The sequence below is a fragment of the Tamandua tetradactyla genome, chromosome 3 (genome assembly GCF_023851605.1).
Source record: "Tamandua tetradactyla isolate mTamTet1 chromosome 3, mTamTet1.pri, whole genome shotgun sequence".
In the NCBI taxonomy this organism is placed as follows: Eukaryota; Metazoa; Chordata; class Mammalia; order Pilosa; family Myrmecophagidae; genus Tamandua; species Tamandua tetradactyla.
Window position 1 is genome coordinate 113,953,682 of NC_135329.1, and position 17,476 is coordinate 113,971,157.

At 37.4% G+C, this 17,476-nt stretch overlaps 1 protein-coding gene across 5 annotated transcripts in view; it reads right to left on the bottom strand.

Annotated features, from left to right (window-relative positions):
• Positions 1 to 3,307, bottom strand: part of QTMAN (queuosine-tRNA mannosyltransferase) — a 277,907-nt gene extending 274,600 nt beyond the window's left edge. For 3 of the 5 annotated variants that reach the window (XM_077153699.1, XM_077153698.1, XM_077153697.1), the window contains exon 1: positions 3,141 to 3,302. The gene's annotated coding sequence lies outside the window, so the exon portion shown is untranslated. Of the gene's footprint in view, positions 1 to 3,140 lie in introns of all 5 variants that reach the window. The other 2 variants (XM_077153702.1, XM_077153700.1) reach the window with 2 other exon arrangements.
• Between the last annotated feature and the right edge of the window lie 14,169 nt (positions 3,308 to 17,476).

The window sequence follows — 17,476 nt, forward strand, 5'->3', positions numbered from 1 at the left end:
AAAAGCTGAGAGAGTTCATCAGCACTAGACTAGTCCTTTAAGAAATGTTAAAGAGAGTTCTGCTGGTTCAAAGAAAAGGACAAGTCAATAGATCAATGCTGCATTGAGAAATAAAGATTGCTGTTGAGAGTAAAGGCATGAGTAAACATAAATGGCAATACTACTGTATTTGTGGTTCATAATTCCACTTTTTACTTTCCACAGGATTTAAAAGGCAAATACATAAAACTTAATGAAAAATCAGTAGTTTGGGACTTATAATGTACAACCATGTAATCTGTGACAAGAAATACGTTACGGTGGTAGAATGGAGGGGTAGAAGAACACAGCAGAGGAATACTTATTATTGACGTTAAGTTGGTATCAGAGCAAAAGAGATTGTTATGCATTTAGGATCTTAAACTTAAGGCCCATGGTAACTACAAAAAAAATATGCAAGCTCATAAAGACAGAAATTATAGTACAAGTTGTCAGGGATGGGGAGGCAGGGATAATGGAGAGTTAATGCATAATGGGCATAGGGTTTCTGTTTGGGGAGATGAAAAAGTTTTAGTAATGGAAGGTAGTGAGAATACTGCAATATTGTTAATGTGAGTAATCCCAATGAATGGTATGCTTGAGAGTGGTTGAGATGGGAAAGTTCATGTCATATACATGTTCTGACAATTAAATTTAAAAGAAGAACAACTAAAGAGACAATTAAATGCAAGGCATGATCTTGGATGGGATCTAACAAGGGAGGAGAAAAGGTTCAAAGGTATATTATTGGGATATATTTTAAAAACTGGAACATAGACTGTAAACTTCATAGCAATGTTAAATTTATTAAACTTGATAACTGCACATAAGATGGTTAAATAAGTGAATACTCTTGCTATGAGGAAATATATATGACAGTATTAAGTGTTCAAAGAGTATGATGTCCAAGGATGATGTTGTTAGGAAATGTATATAGCAGTATTAAGTGTTCAGAAAATAGATTGATAAATAGACAGAGATACAGAGACAAAGTTAGATAATAGCAAGTGAAGGAAGGAAGGAAGGGAGGGAGGAAAGAAACATAGCAAAGGAGGCAAAATATTAAATTTGTTGGATCTGGATGTAGGGAGACAAGAGGGATACATGTTGGAGAACTCTGTATGGGATATGTATAATTTTTGCAACTGTCCTATAAGTTTTAAAGTATTTCAAAATAAATTTTAAAAAGAAAAAGAGATAAATCCCTGGTACTAACATATTTTGAGAACTTTCCTAAAACCATTATAATTTAAACTCTTTCACTCAAAACAACTCTGATGTATTTTCACTGATGTTCTCTTAAGAAAAATAATTCTACAAAATTTAGTCTTCAGTGCCTTGCAAATTAAAAATACTGCTGTACTCTCTAAATGTACCAATTAGTTACACCAATAGTAATAGTAACAAATTTAATGCATTTCTTAATATTCATTCATTCAACAAGTGTTTATTGAGGGTCTACAGCTAGACACTGTGCTAAGTGTAAAGACATCAGAATGATCCAATTACAGTTCCTGCCCTAACACAGAAACCTAAAAGTACAATACCAAAACATACATACTAGGTGTCAGAAGGAAAAACTGAAGAATATACTTCAAATAAATTCTTGAAATAACAGTAGATTACTTCAAGAATATACACCAAGTACTCAGAAAGTTCAAAGGTCCAAATAACTAACCAAAGAAGGAACTGAGGAAGTATGGGAGATAACTTTAGAATGGCTCACTCAACATTCATTCCAATTTCCCTTCTACCTTGCCTGTCTCTAAAATAGAGGCTGGAAAGCCAAAATGTTTGTTTTTAATCTCCGTCAGAGATTAAAAATATAGCTTTGGACAATTTGATGTAGTGGGAAGTCTCATGCAAGTGGGCCTCCCATTATAAAGAAATCCCCCAGGAAGATAAGGCTTATTGAGCTCTCATTTCATTTTCCTTTCTTTCTACAGATGCAAGAGCCATCTGTGAAATAAGATGCAAAAGTCATGTGCAAAGGATGGTGGAAAAGGAAGACAGTACCTGGAAGCCTGAGGGCGTCAATTAGCGTGAACAAACTGCCTCCAGTCATCTTAGGGCCAGAGACAAAACTCTTCCGTATATAAGTCACTGTCAGAAAGATTTTCTACCACTTGGAGTCGGAGGCACTTTTAACATCAAACTACATAAAGAAGATGGCATTTTTAATGTGACACCTCAGACTCAGAGTTAGAACTCTGAAGCTATGAAAGCCAGGAATACCCCATACAGGAACTGTTTAAAAAGTTGAAAAAGCGATTAGACTTAACTACAAATATGAATAAGGCTGATCTGGATAGGACAGGAGTAGATCAGAATTCAGGGTAAAGGAAGATATCGTCCATATTTTAAAACTTCAACTTCTGTGTGGGACCAAAGGGAGAGATATTTAAGTTGGTGTTGAATTTATATATTGGGTAGCACACTACCTAGTTTAACTTATATGGTCAGTTTAGTTGAACACCATAAGTACGTGGAATCTTGAATAGGGTGTAAGATCTTGTTGGTTTGTCCAGGTTAGTGTGATGCACTGATATATCCCAGAGTAACTTGTGCAGTGAATAAAGAAGTATTTGCAAAGTCTTCTTGGGACACTGGGGAGAAAGGAGGAAATATTCAACTTCCCCATTTGGAGAATTTCTGATAGTCTCACAAGCAGTGGGGACAACCAAACCAATAGGCTGTCCTCAATCTTGGAGTTCGCCCCTATGAAATTTATTCCTGCAAAGGACAGGCTAAGCCTATTTAAAATTATACGTATGAGCCACTCAACCCTCCACCACAAGAACCTCTTTTGCTGCTCAGATGTGGCTTCTCTCTCTAAGCCAACTTAGCAGATGAACTAACCTGCTACATGGGACAGGACTTCCAAGAGTGTAAATCTCCCTGTCAGTGGGGAACAGAGCTCCTATGATGAGCCGGGACCTGGCATCATGGAATGAGAAGGTCTGCTTGACCAAAAGGGAGAAGAGAGAAATGAGACAAAATAATATATCAGTAACTGAGAGATTTCAAACAGAGTCAAGAAGTTATCCTGGAAGTTATTCTTATGCATCATGTAGATATCCCTTTTTAGTTTATGGTGTATTAGAGTGGTTGGAGGGAAGTACCTGAAACTGTTGAGCTGTGTTCCAGTAGCCTTGAATCTTGAAGACAATTGTTTAACAATATAGCTTTTATAATGTGACTGTGACTGTGTGACTGTGAAAACCTTGTGTCTGGTGCTCTTTTTATCCAGGGTATGGACAGATGAACAAGAAAATATGGATAAAAAAGATGACATTTAAGTTATACCCATCTATGGTTCCTCCTTCCTTCATTCAGGCTATGATCTAGTTCTTCCTAAAGAAAAGAAATAAAAAACCATTTTGAGTTTGCATTTCTACAATTTTCAATCATTCGAATTACTTTAATAAACATGTTCCAATTCTTCCATGGAAATCCATTTGTTGCAGAGTCACTGTATGATTTTTTTTTCTTTTACTAACTATAGCCTTAAATCTCCCAAATCTATAATATTTTTTAGTAATAAGGTATAGATTATTCCAATATATAACATGCATGCATAAATAAATAGCTGAGGATCAGAAAGAAAAGAAGTAGGTAAGAAAGAGAAAGGGGAGTGTCCTAACTTATTTGAAAGTATAAACTATGCTTTTTGATTTTGTGAGGACTTTAGAAAGCAGCTTCAGAATAAACAAACAAAAGATAGCATTTTTTAAATAGGAAAGGACAACCCCACCCACCCCTGACAACTTGAAATCAGTGATTCAGTTTTTGAAAATGCTTCAAATTTAAAAATGTAAATGACAACAAATATTTTATGTTCAATTTACCACTCGCATTATTTTATTTACCACTTGCATTATTTTATTATTGTGATATTCCATCCATCTCTAGAAATTTTCCTAAGATCACAATTTCCTTCTATGTTAAGTTTCTAAATTTTGAATGTGTATAGTTTCTAAATTTTAAATGTATACTGTTCTTGGGAAAATTTCTATTGTACAGGGCTGAAAAGATTCATTAATTTCAATCACCATTAACTCCATGGACCACATATACTTTTTCTGCCCTTTTTTGCTCAACTATATTTCACTGTGGCTATTCAAAGGAAAATTACACATTCCAATAACATTTGAGTTCCTCTCAGTTACGCTTTCAGTGGTTCAGGGTAATGATAGAGTAAAGAATCATGTTCACAGGCTCTCCTTTTTTTTTTTTTTTTTCATTTGGTAGAATTTCAATTTCAAATCCTTTGTGCCAAAAAGCAATGGGCAATGTCTAATGCTTTTCTCTAACAGTGGCTCACTTTGGAGGGAAAGGGAGTAGGAGTCAGGAGAAATCACTCTCATTCCCATTTTATAAGGAATCTTAACATACTGGAAAAACAATCTCTTATATTTGCCTAAGATAGAACTGTGAAAGCATACTAAGTTGGGGGGGGAGGGGAATAAAAGAAAAAGGAAAAACAATTATAAATTTTCAACTATCTCTGAGTCTACATAATGGCTAAAAGTCTGAAGTTCATGCAAGTTTTAGCTCTGATTTCTCACTGTGAACAGTCAAAAAAACATTATACATTCATAAACCTGGAGCACATATATTTCTCAGCACAGTACATAGAGGCTTCTTTTTTTGCTCCAGGAACCGAACCCGGGTCTCTGGCATGGCGGGCAAAAACTGAGCCTGCTGAAGGCTCAAGGCATCTTTTGAAAACAGATAAAAGCTATAACCTCTTCTTTATAAAACTGAAAGAAAACAATAGAATGAATAAGGATAATATGTGTAGTCAGAAACATAAATGCCTTTGCTTTAAAATAAACATTAAAAGACAATCGAGGACAAACCATATGATCTCAAAAGAATACGCAGAGAATGGCAAGTCTCCCTTGTTTATATAGTCTCAACTTCAATTTCACCTATAGTTATCTTCCTTAAAACAAACACTTCTGGGGTCCTCACATGATATGGAGTCCTTTTTCCAAGGCCCAATTTTATTTAGTTATCTTTTTAGGTGCACTAAAGATTAAGTTTACAATAAACTGAACAGACAGCATACAAAAGGCTTTTAGAACTATACCATATGGTCTAGGGAAGGGAACAATCTGGACAATCCCCATTTCAATCTGCAAGCTTGTCCACCTCTATAACACATTATACCACTGTAATAAAATATTAAGATGGAAACGTAAAAGCAAAAATAATCTATCTTTAGCATTAAAAAATTTAGTGATAATCTTAATAAACATTTATTTTAACTTATATTCTGAGATTTTTGGCATGCAACACCAGGCATACAAACCCAGGCCACTATTCACTAGAAACAATATTTCGGCAGGAATATGTGTGGGTATTCAACTTATGCTTCGGAAATTTGGAAGGAAAAAAAAAAACACTTTAACAGGGGGCATATTGGCAAGGGCTGATGTGACAGATGACACATTCTTGGAAATCAAATAAAAGCAATAGGGAAATACCCATTGTTGCCTGGTGAAGGTCTAATCACATGGACACAGCTGGAACCAATGTAGATCATTCATTAATAAAATTGTATTGTAGTAGCCACTTTTTGATGCATTTCAATGGCTGCTGTAGTCAAATCCCTGAATTTCTTTGTTCAATGTTAGCAAGACTGTTTTAATAGGAAATGAGAAGATTTAGGACAAGGAGAAAAAACTGTTCTCATGCTAAAAATGAGAATAGCTCAAAAAGCTAAATGTCACTACCTTGCAATCTACTTACACTATCAGCAGCCTAAAATATGCAGCGTAAACCTGAAAAGGGGAACTCATATGGTAGTATGGGTAAAAAGTGAGCAGTATGAGATGCCACAGAAAACATGAAATACTTGTGAAAGTACTCTACGGAATGATAATATAAGAAGTCGAGGGGGGGTGTTAGAATGTATCAAAAACCGGGGGCTGGAAATCAAACAACTGAACGAATATATACACTTTCACACAATAATCTCTAGTGAATTTTCAGACTAAAGTCTGTACCATATGCTTAAAGAAGAATTACTCATATCTTTGACCACATAAACTTAAAAATCACTATTTGTTATCACCTCTTACCATACTTGATTACAAACAAGATATTCAAATCACCTACCCAGGAGTATATTTGAAATCTATGCTGATATTCAAGTAAAAATAAGACACAATAAATATTATTTATGTGGGGCCATGGTGGCTCAGCAGGTAGAGTTCTCGCCTGCCATACCTGAGACCCAGGTTCGATTTCCAGTGCCATCCCATGCAAAAAAATAAATATATATACTATTTATAATTATAAACTTGGTATTTGATATAATGAAATAAAATACTAGTTAAAATAATGGAATTAATGTTTATCCAATGTTGCTGTTATCCCTTAATGAATTAATATTTCCATTGTCCTACAAATGTAATGATTGTTACTATATCATAATTCCTTGAAAACAGTATAATATCAAACTATAAAGCTATAATATGTATCCTGAGTTAAACAAAACTATAGAGTTTACTGCCTACAAAAGTGAAAAATTCAACAGCATTTACCAAGAAATTGCTCAAACATTATGGCTTTTAAATATTTCACCTATGTCTTTGTGTGTTAGGATAAGCAAGCAAATAAGAGAATTCATGCTGCAATTCCTATGCCACTGAAAGATATATTCCTGCTACAGAAAAGATAAAGACATAACTGCAAGTCAAAATTATATCCACTGCAGAAAATATATTTAGAGCCAATAAATAATATCTAATATACAAGAAACATTATTCAACAAACCTGAACATAAAGCATGAAAGAATTTTTTTATATGAATTATCTTTATCATCAGTTCTAATATTGTCAGACCTTGGCACAGGGGATTCAAGACAGTCATGAACTTAACTGGCCCTAAGAATTTAATTATTAAAATTTAACAAGAACCCCAACCAGATTCATTTTAGTAACTCTGCAGAAAAAGTCACTTAAATACAAGCTTAAAAAGACAGCATAGGGAGAATGGAGAATCACATCATTTATGAAATGTGCAATATATATACAAAGAAATCTGAGTATTTGTTTTGTTAAAGTAATGAGCCAATATGTTGCTGAACCTGTCTTGAGTATGAGAGAAAACAGGTGAGTTTATTTAGTGAATACTTTTGATATATCCCTGTTTTACAAAGCCTTTCAATGATTTTAAAACATTTTCTAAATGAAATATAAATCTCTAGGAAAAAAATTTAACAGGCTGCACAATTCATCTTAATGTATCTATAATAGAAATATTCCCCAGAATATATGGCAAATAAAAATGTTTCACATTAATAATTCTAATAAGAACTGCTGTTTACTTTCTTTTCACTCACATTTGTTACACTGTTAAAAAAAGTCTTTCTCTCAAAGTAATTTTCTTATTGTCAAAAATCATTGACAATTTTAAAAATAAAATTCAGTCAATAAAATATCAATCTCCCCCTTAAAAAAAACCCATATCCTGCCTATTAAACTATTCTTATCCTGATAACAAAAGCACTAATTTTTTAAATAGACCATTTGAATGTAAACCGTTTTGATTTTGCCTAATACAACATATTTATATTTTTAAGAACATTCTATAAAATTTCATAGAATGCTGTCTCATAGTAGAAATCAAGCCTCCTGCACAAATCATCTCCATTTAAAAATCATAATTTCATATTTTCACATCCCTTCTAAGCAGGTCATTAACTATAATTTAATGAGAATTGGGAAATTTTAAAACATGTTATTTTACATGGCATTTTGATTTGAAAAGAGGAGAGATTTTAAATGCACATCCTTTTACTCAATGGAATTTTACTTTCTTCTCTGACAACACTTACCAGGCTATTTAAAAAGGAGTGTTCAATTTCTAAAAGGCATGAACGGACCTTAACTATAGACAAAAATAGAAAATAATGGCAGATTTTTTGGTACCAACAAGATTTCCTGACATTAAAAAAATCCATATAAATGCGGCAAACATTATTCAAAAGTTTCAGTTCAAATAATAACCACGGAAGCACACAAGATTCTAACCATCTCAAAATGGTATATCTAAAATACCATCTCAACATGACCAAGGTTAGCAATGTTCAGAAGGGCATTTTGAAAAGTTGCAGCAAAAATGCAACTGTGATGGAAATCTCTTATGAGCTGGAAAAGGTGAATTTAGCACAAGCTTCTGCCTTTGTTTGCTATATGTGCAAGTTGCAAGGAGAATGATGTTTCTATTTAAGAAAATACAGGTTTTTTTTCAGGATGGTGGTCTGCATGAAGAATGAGGAAAGCTAGAGGGAAAAGAATTGGTCTAAGTAGGAAGGCTGCTTGCCTTTCTTCGGAGATGCTGTGAGGTAGACCCTCTGTCTTATGAAAACCACTGCCAGAACTAAGCTACACAAAACATTTTGGCTGCCAGCCTATAACAGTGCCAGGCTGTTTTTTTTATTTTTGTGCTAGACTCCCTCAATTGAGACAGTGTGGGATTGTCACTTTGATGCACATAGAGAACAAAGAATAATATAGTAAGGGGAGGTGAATTTGGGGCCCCTTTAAAGTCAGGTTAGCATTTTGTTTTCTTTGACAGGTCTTGAAAAGATCCAAGAAACAAAAGTTATTCTGAAGAACGCATCAATGGCCTAAAGAAATTAGCATGAGTACAATACTGTCAACTTTAAAAGCTACGTGAATGATTAACATTTTAAAAGAAAATTAATTAATTAAAAGGGGCCCAACTCACGTAGGTTATACGCTTAAGAGGAGAAAGACCAAGAAATACATGATTCACAATCACATTATCTCATTTAAAATCAGATACTATGAACAAAGGCCATAAAATCTGGCAAAAAAGAAATACTTAAGTATGATAATTATACTCATATTTAGAGGCAACTGTGTCATCTGCTATCTTACCTTGATTTTTCCAAAATGAAATAATCTGATTAAAAGATTATGACAACAAAATCTGAGTATTTTATGCCTTTACAGGGAGGGAAGTGATAAACAAACAGAAATGTTTAAAGCATTAAGCTACGAATCATCTAGAAAGGTGCCACAGACACAAACAGGAAAACCAACTCTTCTATCCTATTCAGTTCTGTACTAGAAGCAAAGCTAACACAAATGAGCAAGCCAAGGGTGTGCTGTTGCAAGCTTCAACTAAATATACTACCCAAATCTGGTGATGAAAAACACCAACAAAAAAGGTCTAGAGGTAAGACCTTTTCTCTCTAACACACAAAATAAGTAGAGGTAAAGATTCATTTTCTACAAATCAAATGAAAAGAAAGAATGTACCATGGCAAGCCCAGATCCCATATTGGCTTCATCATCAAGAAGCTCAGCATCATCTAGAAGCAGTATGTTTCCCCCTGCCAAACGGGGGTGGGGGGATGTTGTGAAACTAATACACCAAAGGTCTACTAGTTCCTTTCTTCTGCACATCTCCACTGCATCAGTTGTTAAAAGAAGGCCAATGGCTGTTCAAGAAATAGCAAGAACTAAAGCATTTGCCTCAGATGTTATACATGGAGGCATGGAACATTTATCTCCTGAGCCCACCTAATTTCCAACAAAAAGATCCCCTGCCCAGTTTAGTGTATGGCCAAAGAATACAATAGTAAGTCACAATGAGTGTTGAGAAAGGCAGTAGGGGAGTGAGAATGTAGAGAAGAACCTGGTGAGAACAGTGGCTGAACTTCAAACAATATACATACTTCTCATTGTTCAAATTAGAACCCCTGCCCAAAACTTTAGGATAGCAAAAGCTGTGGTAAAGGTTTCAGGTACAACGATCTACTCCGAGGGGTAAAGGTAAGTCTGCTATGTACTTTTAAAGAATGCATTATTTTGCTCCTCACTGTTCTCCTTTTCCATTTTTCTTTCTTTCCTCTAGGAAATGCTGCTGATGCTATTACCACATGGGGCTCTGATAGTCATAGGCAAGGCATTCGTGTACTGCCAAAGTGGTCAGGAGAATGATGTCCGAACTGGCCTTAGTTCAACAAGGAATATGAGGCAAAAAACAGGAAGCAAAAAGAATGAAAGGTGCAGAAGAAGCCAGGCAATGGACTGTTTTTTTTTTGTTTTGCTTTGTTTTCAGTTTATTAGTGGTACAGATGAGTCAGGGAAAATCTGGAAAAAGCAGCCAAACTGACTAAATTACAAAGAAAGATTAAAGGAGTTAAAATGTGTATGACTTGGCTGACAACCAAGAAACAATATGAGAGCTGTCCACAACTCTCCAAAGTATATACATAAAAAGGAGAGTGGGGAATTTTTATCTACTATAGAACTATGAATATATGAAATAATAATGAGATAAAATAAAAATAAAGAAATCTGACTTCAAGTAGCAGGGGAAGTAATCTGGTAAAGATTAAGAAAGGCTGCATCCTTCTCTTAAGAAATATTTATCATCTTACTGACCCATATGACATAAAGAGTAGCTGATAGGAAATGGCACATACTGCCAGAGGACTGAATCTGGCATAGAAATGAAAATGAAGTCCCATTTGCTTACCTTTCGATACCAATACACCAGAGTCTTTCTCTACAAATGTCCAATCCACACAAGGCAGAGATCCTACAAGATAACAAAGGACTCAACTAAGTCATTATTGTCAAAATAAACCTAGCCTGAATTCTGAACCCTGACCAAGGCCTTTGGAAATATGAACCTGGTCAAATGTTGGCTTGGATGATCTAGATTAGTTCTTGGACATTCCAAGATGGGAGAAGGTCCTAATTAATAAGAGTTTTTTGAGTTTTTCTCAAGTCAATTATAACTTGTCTTTAAGCTTGATCCAGAAAGGCCTTCAGGGGTTATGCACTTCTGAAGGAAATATGTAGTTTGTGAGTTTATGTGAATGGAGAGAAAGTCAACAGTTTGTCAGATTCTCAGAAAGGTCCATAACCCTAAAAAATGTCAAGAACCTCTGCAAAGTCCCCTTCGGGAACTGGGGAGAAAGGAGGAAATATTCAACTTCCCCATTTGGAGAATTTCTGATAGTCTCACAAGCAGTGGGGACAACCAAATCAATAGGCTGAGCCATCAATCTTGGGTTCACCCCTACGGAATTTATTCCTGCAAAGGATAAGCTAAGCCTACTTAAAATTATGCCTAAGAGTCAACCCCAGAGAACCTCTTTTGTTGCTCAGATGTGGCCTCTCTGACTAAGCTAACTTGGCAGCTGAACCCAATGCCCTCCCACCCTACATGGGACTTGACTCTCAGGAGTGTAAATTTCCCTGGCAATGGACGACAGAACTCCCAAAATAAGCTGAGACCCAATATCATGGGATTCAGAAAGCCTTCTCGACTAAAAGGGGGAAGAGAAAAATGAGACAAAATAAAGTGCCAGTGGCTGACAGATTTCAAACAGAATCATGAGGTTATCCTGGAGATTATTATTATGCCTATACAGATACCCTTTTTTAGTTTATAATAAAAAGAAGTGGCTAGACGGAAGTACCTGAAACTGTTGAGCTATGTTCCAGTAGCCTTGAATCTAGAAGACAATTGGTATAACGATATAGGTTTTACAATGTGACTGTGTGATTGTGAAAACCGTACATCTGATGCTCTTTTGATCCAAGGTATGGACCGATGAGTAAAATAAAAATGGATAAAAAGCAAATAAATAATGGGGGGATAAGGAGTAAAATAAATTGGGTAGATTGAAATACTAGCAGTCAAAAGAGGGAAGGGTGAAGGGATGGGAAGCATGAGTTTTCCCTTTTTTCTTTTTATTTCTTTTTCTAGAGTAAAGCAAATGTTCTAAAAATGATCAAGGTGATGAATACACAACTAAGAGTTGATATTGTGAGCCACTGATTGTAAACCATGTATGGTGTATGAAGATTTGCAATAAAAATACATTTTTTTAAAAAAAGAGAGAAAACAAAACACAGAACCTCTGCTAAGAATCCTCTGAAATCTCAGAGGTAGGTTAGAATGCAGAAGGATAATCAGTCCAGGTTAGGGGTTTTCACCCCAGGGGAACAGGCACTTGCAGATTAGGGCAAATACCATAAAAACTTTAAGAGTATTATTTTCTAGGAAAGCATTATATCAGGCTTAAACTGTCACAACTCTGCAAGCCATGAACAGCAAAGCAAACTAAGATGCTGCTATATGCCCAACAGTGTGACTTTCCCTGCATATACAGTCAGAATTCTCAGGCATATCAACACCAACAAGGTAAGGTCATAGCAACTCACCCAGAAAGGACTCCATATGGAAAAGGAAAAAAAATAATAATAAGTAGGAACCATCAAAGCAATAAGTAATGTGGCTATCAAACCATTTATGTAGCTCAAAATTACACGATTAGCCAAACATAGCTCTTAAAAGATTTACTTCAAACAGTAACCACACAGTAAGAGCAAAGTATATCAGAAAGTAACCAAGTTTGGAAAACCTTCCAGGCACCAATTATGAACAAAATGCAAAAGCATTTGCAGCCATTAAGAGGATCCCAAGATGAAGTGTCACATTAAAAAAAGAAGAGAAAGGTTGAAAAGACATAGATAAGAGAAGGGAAAAATACTTTTAGAGATTGACTGTTTCAAATACCAATAGTTTTGTATGTTTCCTCAAAAGTTTATTTATTTATAACTTCACCTACTGATCATCTGCCAGGCACTGCACATGGTGCTAGGAATTCAGCAGTGAACAAGGCAAAACAGGGACGCAAACAAGAATATCAACAGCATCAGTTCTATTCATGATAATAATATGAAGGAAACAAGATCATACAACTGAGGCATGGAAGAATGGCCTCTAACTACGTAGTATGGTACAGAAACCTTTACTCCAAGTCTCAAAGCTAGTCAGGGTCATAGAGAATTGAGATTGGAAAGTACCATAGAGACAGCTAATTCTATCTCTTCATTTCAGAGATGGGAATAGAGAAGCTATTCTGCAATACAAAGTATCACAACCTCATTATCTCAACACTTAAAGAACACACACCTAGACGGAAATATGACTTTATGATATACACTTTGCCTTTGGAAGACATGCTTGACAAAACACAACTGGACAACATTTCTGTATCTTTTTAAGAACTGACTGAGTACTCACTATACTGTGTACTTAGTATACTATGACCAAAAACCACCTACTATCCTACTTCTTGCAAGTTCCATTCAACTAAAAGAATTCTGTTTTTTGCTTCTGCACATAAATCTGATCAATTTCTGGTGTCAAAAAAGGGGACGGGGTGCCCAGGTAGTTCAGCGGTAGAATGCTTGCCTTCCATGTAGAGACCTGGGTTCGATCCCAGACCATGCACCTAACAAAAAAAAAAAAAAGTGGGGGGGGATTATGGTAGCCAGCCTCCAAGAAGGCCCTCAATAGTCCTCACTTCATGAAACTCATGCCTTTGTGTAGTTTCTTCCCTCACTGTATCAGGGTTAGTCTGAAGGATCAACAGAGAATAGCAGAAGTCATGGTGTGTGACTTCTAAGATAATGTCCTAAAAGACATTGCAGCATTCGATTCGCTCTCTTAGATCACTCATTAAGGGGGAGCCCGCTGACACATCACAAGGAACAGAGGCCACTAACCAACAGCCGGCACCAATTTGACTACCATGTGAATAAGCCATTTTGGAAGCAAATCCTGCAGCCTAGTCAAACTTTCAGAAGACTGCAGGCCTGACTGACCTCTTAACTGTAATCTAATAAGAGACTACGAGCCAGAACCACTCAGACTGCACTCCAACCCCTTTTAGCATACTCTCTAACTCCTCTATTATAGGAGCTGGAACACTAAAGACTACATTTCCCAGGTTCCTTTGCATAATGCCTTCCACATGGAACCTAGTTTCTACCAACCAGACAAATTCAAGCAAGACTCAGAAAGCAGATGTAAGCAAATCAAAGGGGTACCATATTCTTCTGAGACAGCGAGGGTAGATGTTCTACTAAATGATCCCTAATAGTAAGTGGCAATAGAGTTTCTACTCAAATAATAACGAAGTTCAACTTGGTGTTTCTCTTGGTTTGTGTTGTTCCCAGCTATTAGTAGTCAAGCTTAGTTCCTTGGCACTCTGGCAATTCTGTAGCTTGTAAAATATTCCTTCATGCTTAAACTAGTTAGATGTCTGCCACTTAAATTAGCTGTTGCCTAGTGAATAAAAAGGTATTTATTTGCAAAGTCCCCTTTGGGGAATGGTGAGAAAGGGGGAAAATTCAACTTCCCCAAGTTGAATTCTTGATATTCTCACAAGCAATGCAGACAACAAAAGCTATAGGCTGAGCCCCCAAGCTTGGGGTTTGTTCATATGGAACTTAACCCCACAAAGGATAGGTCAAGCCTACTTAAAATTAGGCCTAAGAGCCGCCCACAAGAGAACCTCTTGTGTTACTCAGATGTGGCCTCTCTCTCCAGCCAACACAACAAGCAAACTCACTGTCCTCCCCCTGTCTATGTGGGACATGACTCCCAGGAGTGTAGACCTTCCTGGCAACGTGGGACAGAAATCCTAGAATGAGCTGAGACTCAGCATCAAGGGATTGAGAAAACCTTCTCGACCAAAAGGGGGAAGAGTGAAATGAGACAAAATAAAGTTATCAATGGCTGAGAGATTCCAAACACAGTCGAGAGGTTATTCTGGAGGTTATTTTTACACATTAAACAGATATCACCTTGTTAGCCAAGATGTAATGGAGAGGCTGGTGGGAACTGCCTGAAAATGTAGAGCTGTGTCTCAGTAGCCACGTTTCTTGAAGATGACTGTATAATGATATCGCTTTCACAATGTGACTGTGTGACTGTGAAAACCTTGTGTCTGATGCTCCTTCTATCTACCTTATCAACAGATGAGTAAAATATGTGGAATAAAAATAAATAGGGGAAACAAATGTTAAAATAAATTTAGACTGAAATGCTAGTGATCAATGAAAGGGAGGGGTAAGGGGTATGATCCTATATACAGGATCTTTTTTTCTGTTGTCTTTTTATTTCTTTTTCTGAATTGATGCAAATGTTGTAAGAAATGATCATGATGATGACTATGCAAAAAAAAAAAAAAATTAGCTGTTGCCTGCAAATGAGAACTCTGACCAATATAGTCACTCTATCATATGCATGTTCTCCTAGCTCATAAGATGAATTGACCCTCTTCTTCTCCATTAATAATTTCTCTACCTACACACAGAATTCCATTCATTTATGCCTTTTCTAGGAATCTGTTTCATTAGTTTTCTCCTTTCCTCTATCTTCAATCTTTTCTTCTCCACTGGTTCCTTTTTCTTCATCAATAACACACTTCCTTCAAGTCTACCATGATGGTTAAGTTCATGTGTTGGCTTGGCTAGGTTAAGGTATCCAATTGTTAGGTCAAGCAAGCACTGGACTGATTGTTACCCTTTTACAATCAGAAAATGGCAGTCCTGTTTCATAGATCTCCGGGAAGATGGCCAAATAAACAAGCTCAAGATTGACCCTGCTACAAGGAAAAATTAGAGAAGGGACAGAGGGCGACTGAGGTGACAATCTGGGAGTGTGGCTTACCTGGGAGAGCCTTCTGCACCACATGCAGCAGTGCTGTTTAGAGAGGCCAAGGAACTGAGAGGCAGAAGGCTGGAGCCTGGCACAGAGCTGCGGAACCCACGAGAGTACACAGACAGGAGCCCTGGACTATGAAGTAAGCCAGGCCGCATTCCTTGGGCGTGCTACCCTCACCAGTGCAGCCCCGTGACCTGCAACTCACTACATACTCCATGTACCCTAACCCCGCTACCTACTGCCATTCCCCGCACTCCAGGCATCCCCACCCTACCAGGCCCCAGTGCACATGCCTGCTCCCCAACCCCATCCCAGATGCAGACCAACCCACCTCTGCTGCACCCCTCCTGAGCACTACCTCCCACTCACTGTTCCCTGCAGGCTGTTGCCAGCACATAAAGGCTGCGGGCACCAACCTCCATACCTAGGCTACCCCTACTCCCCATTCCCCTTCCATAATGTTGCACAGCCTCACTCCACCCTGTCTAAGCTCTGCACATCCATTTATAGTACTCCCAGGCCCACACATGCACATCATTCAGTTCTGGGAACCATACTTTACACGAGTCCTAGAACCACACATGCTCACAGCCCTTGGCCACACTTCTCAGCACTGAGAAAGTGTTGACCTGCCCAGACGGGTCACACTGCCCCAAATCCCCGAAGGCATAACACCAACCTGCTGCCACAGCTCTATGCGTGTATACAAAGGGCCTCATGCCTTAGTCCAGTGCACGCCAGGGTTACATCCCCCAGACCGGTACACCCGCACAGCTACATGCTCCCTGGCCACTGGGAGCCCACATTCACAAGCATCAGCATAACATCCCCAACCTCCACCCATACCTGCCCTGAAACAAATCACCACACTGAGCGTCCACCCCATGCCCTGCTCACTGCTGTACAACCATCCTGCAAACACAAGGCCTTAGACAATTGAAAGACATCAACTCCCAAAGTAAATCAATCAAGATATTTACATGCCACAAAGACAGCATATCACAATGCAGACAGATATAGCCCAACCTAATGACCAAATTAAAACACGAGAGGAGGCACAGACACTGGAACAACTAATCAAAAATGTTCATAAAACTCTACTTAATAAAATGAGTGGGATAGTAAATGACATAAAGGAGATCAAGAAGACAGAAAAGAATAAAGAGAAACTTGAAAGAATAAATAGAAAAATAGAGGATATCACAGAGATTAAAGATTTTGTTGACCAAATAAAAAACATACTAGAATGTGGGCTCCCAGTGGCCAGGGAGCATGTAGCTGTGTAGGTGTACCAGTCTGGGGGATGTAACCCTGGCGTGCACTGGACTAAGGCATGAGGCCCTTTGTATACACGCATAGAGGCACACAACACCAAATATGAAGAGATGGAAGAAGGAATAAGTGATATAGAGGACAGGATAATTGACTTCGGAGACTCAAAACAGTAAACGGCAAAAAAGATGGAAAAAACTGAATGGGAACTCAGGGAAATGATAGACAAAACAAAGCACATAAATATAAGAATCATTGGGGTCCCAGAAGGAGAAGAGAGGAGCAAAGGCTAGGAAGAATAGTTGCACATATATTGGGGGAGAACTTTCCAACCCTCATAAAGGACATAAATATATAAGTCAGAGAAGCCCAAAGAACTCCAAACAGAATAAATCCAAATAAGCCTTCCCCAAGCCACATACTATTCAAGTCTGCTTGAAGAGAAGCAGAAAATCCTGAAAGCAGCAAGAGAAAAACAATCTACCACATATAAGGGAGGTCAAATAAAAGTGGATCTACTTCTCCATCAGTGCATCCTTCAGTGACCTGCATGGAGAAGTACATCGCTAAACAATGGTGTATACTTAACGAACGAAGGTTCTGCTGCTACAAAAAGGAACAAAGCCATGAGCATGCAACGATGTGAATGAACATATGGGACAT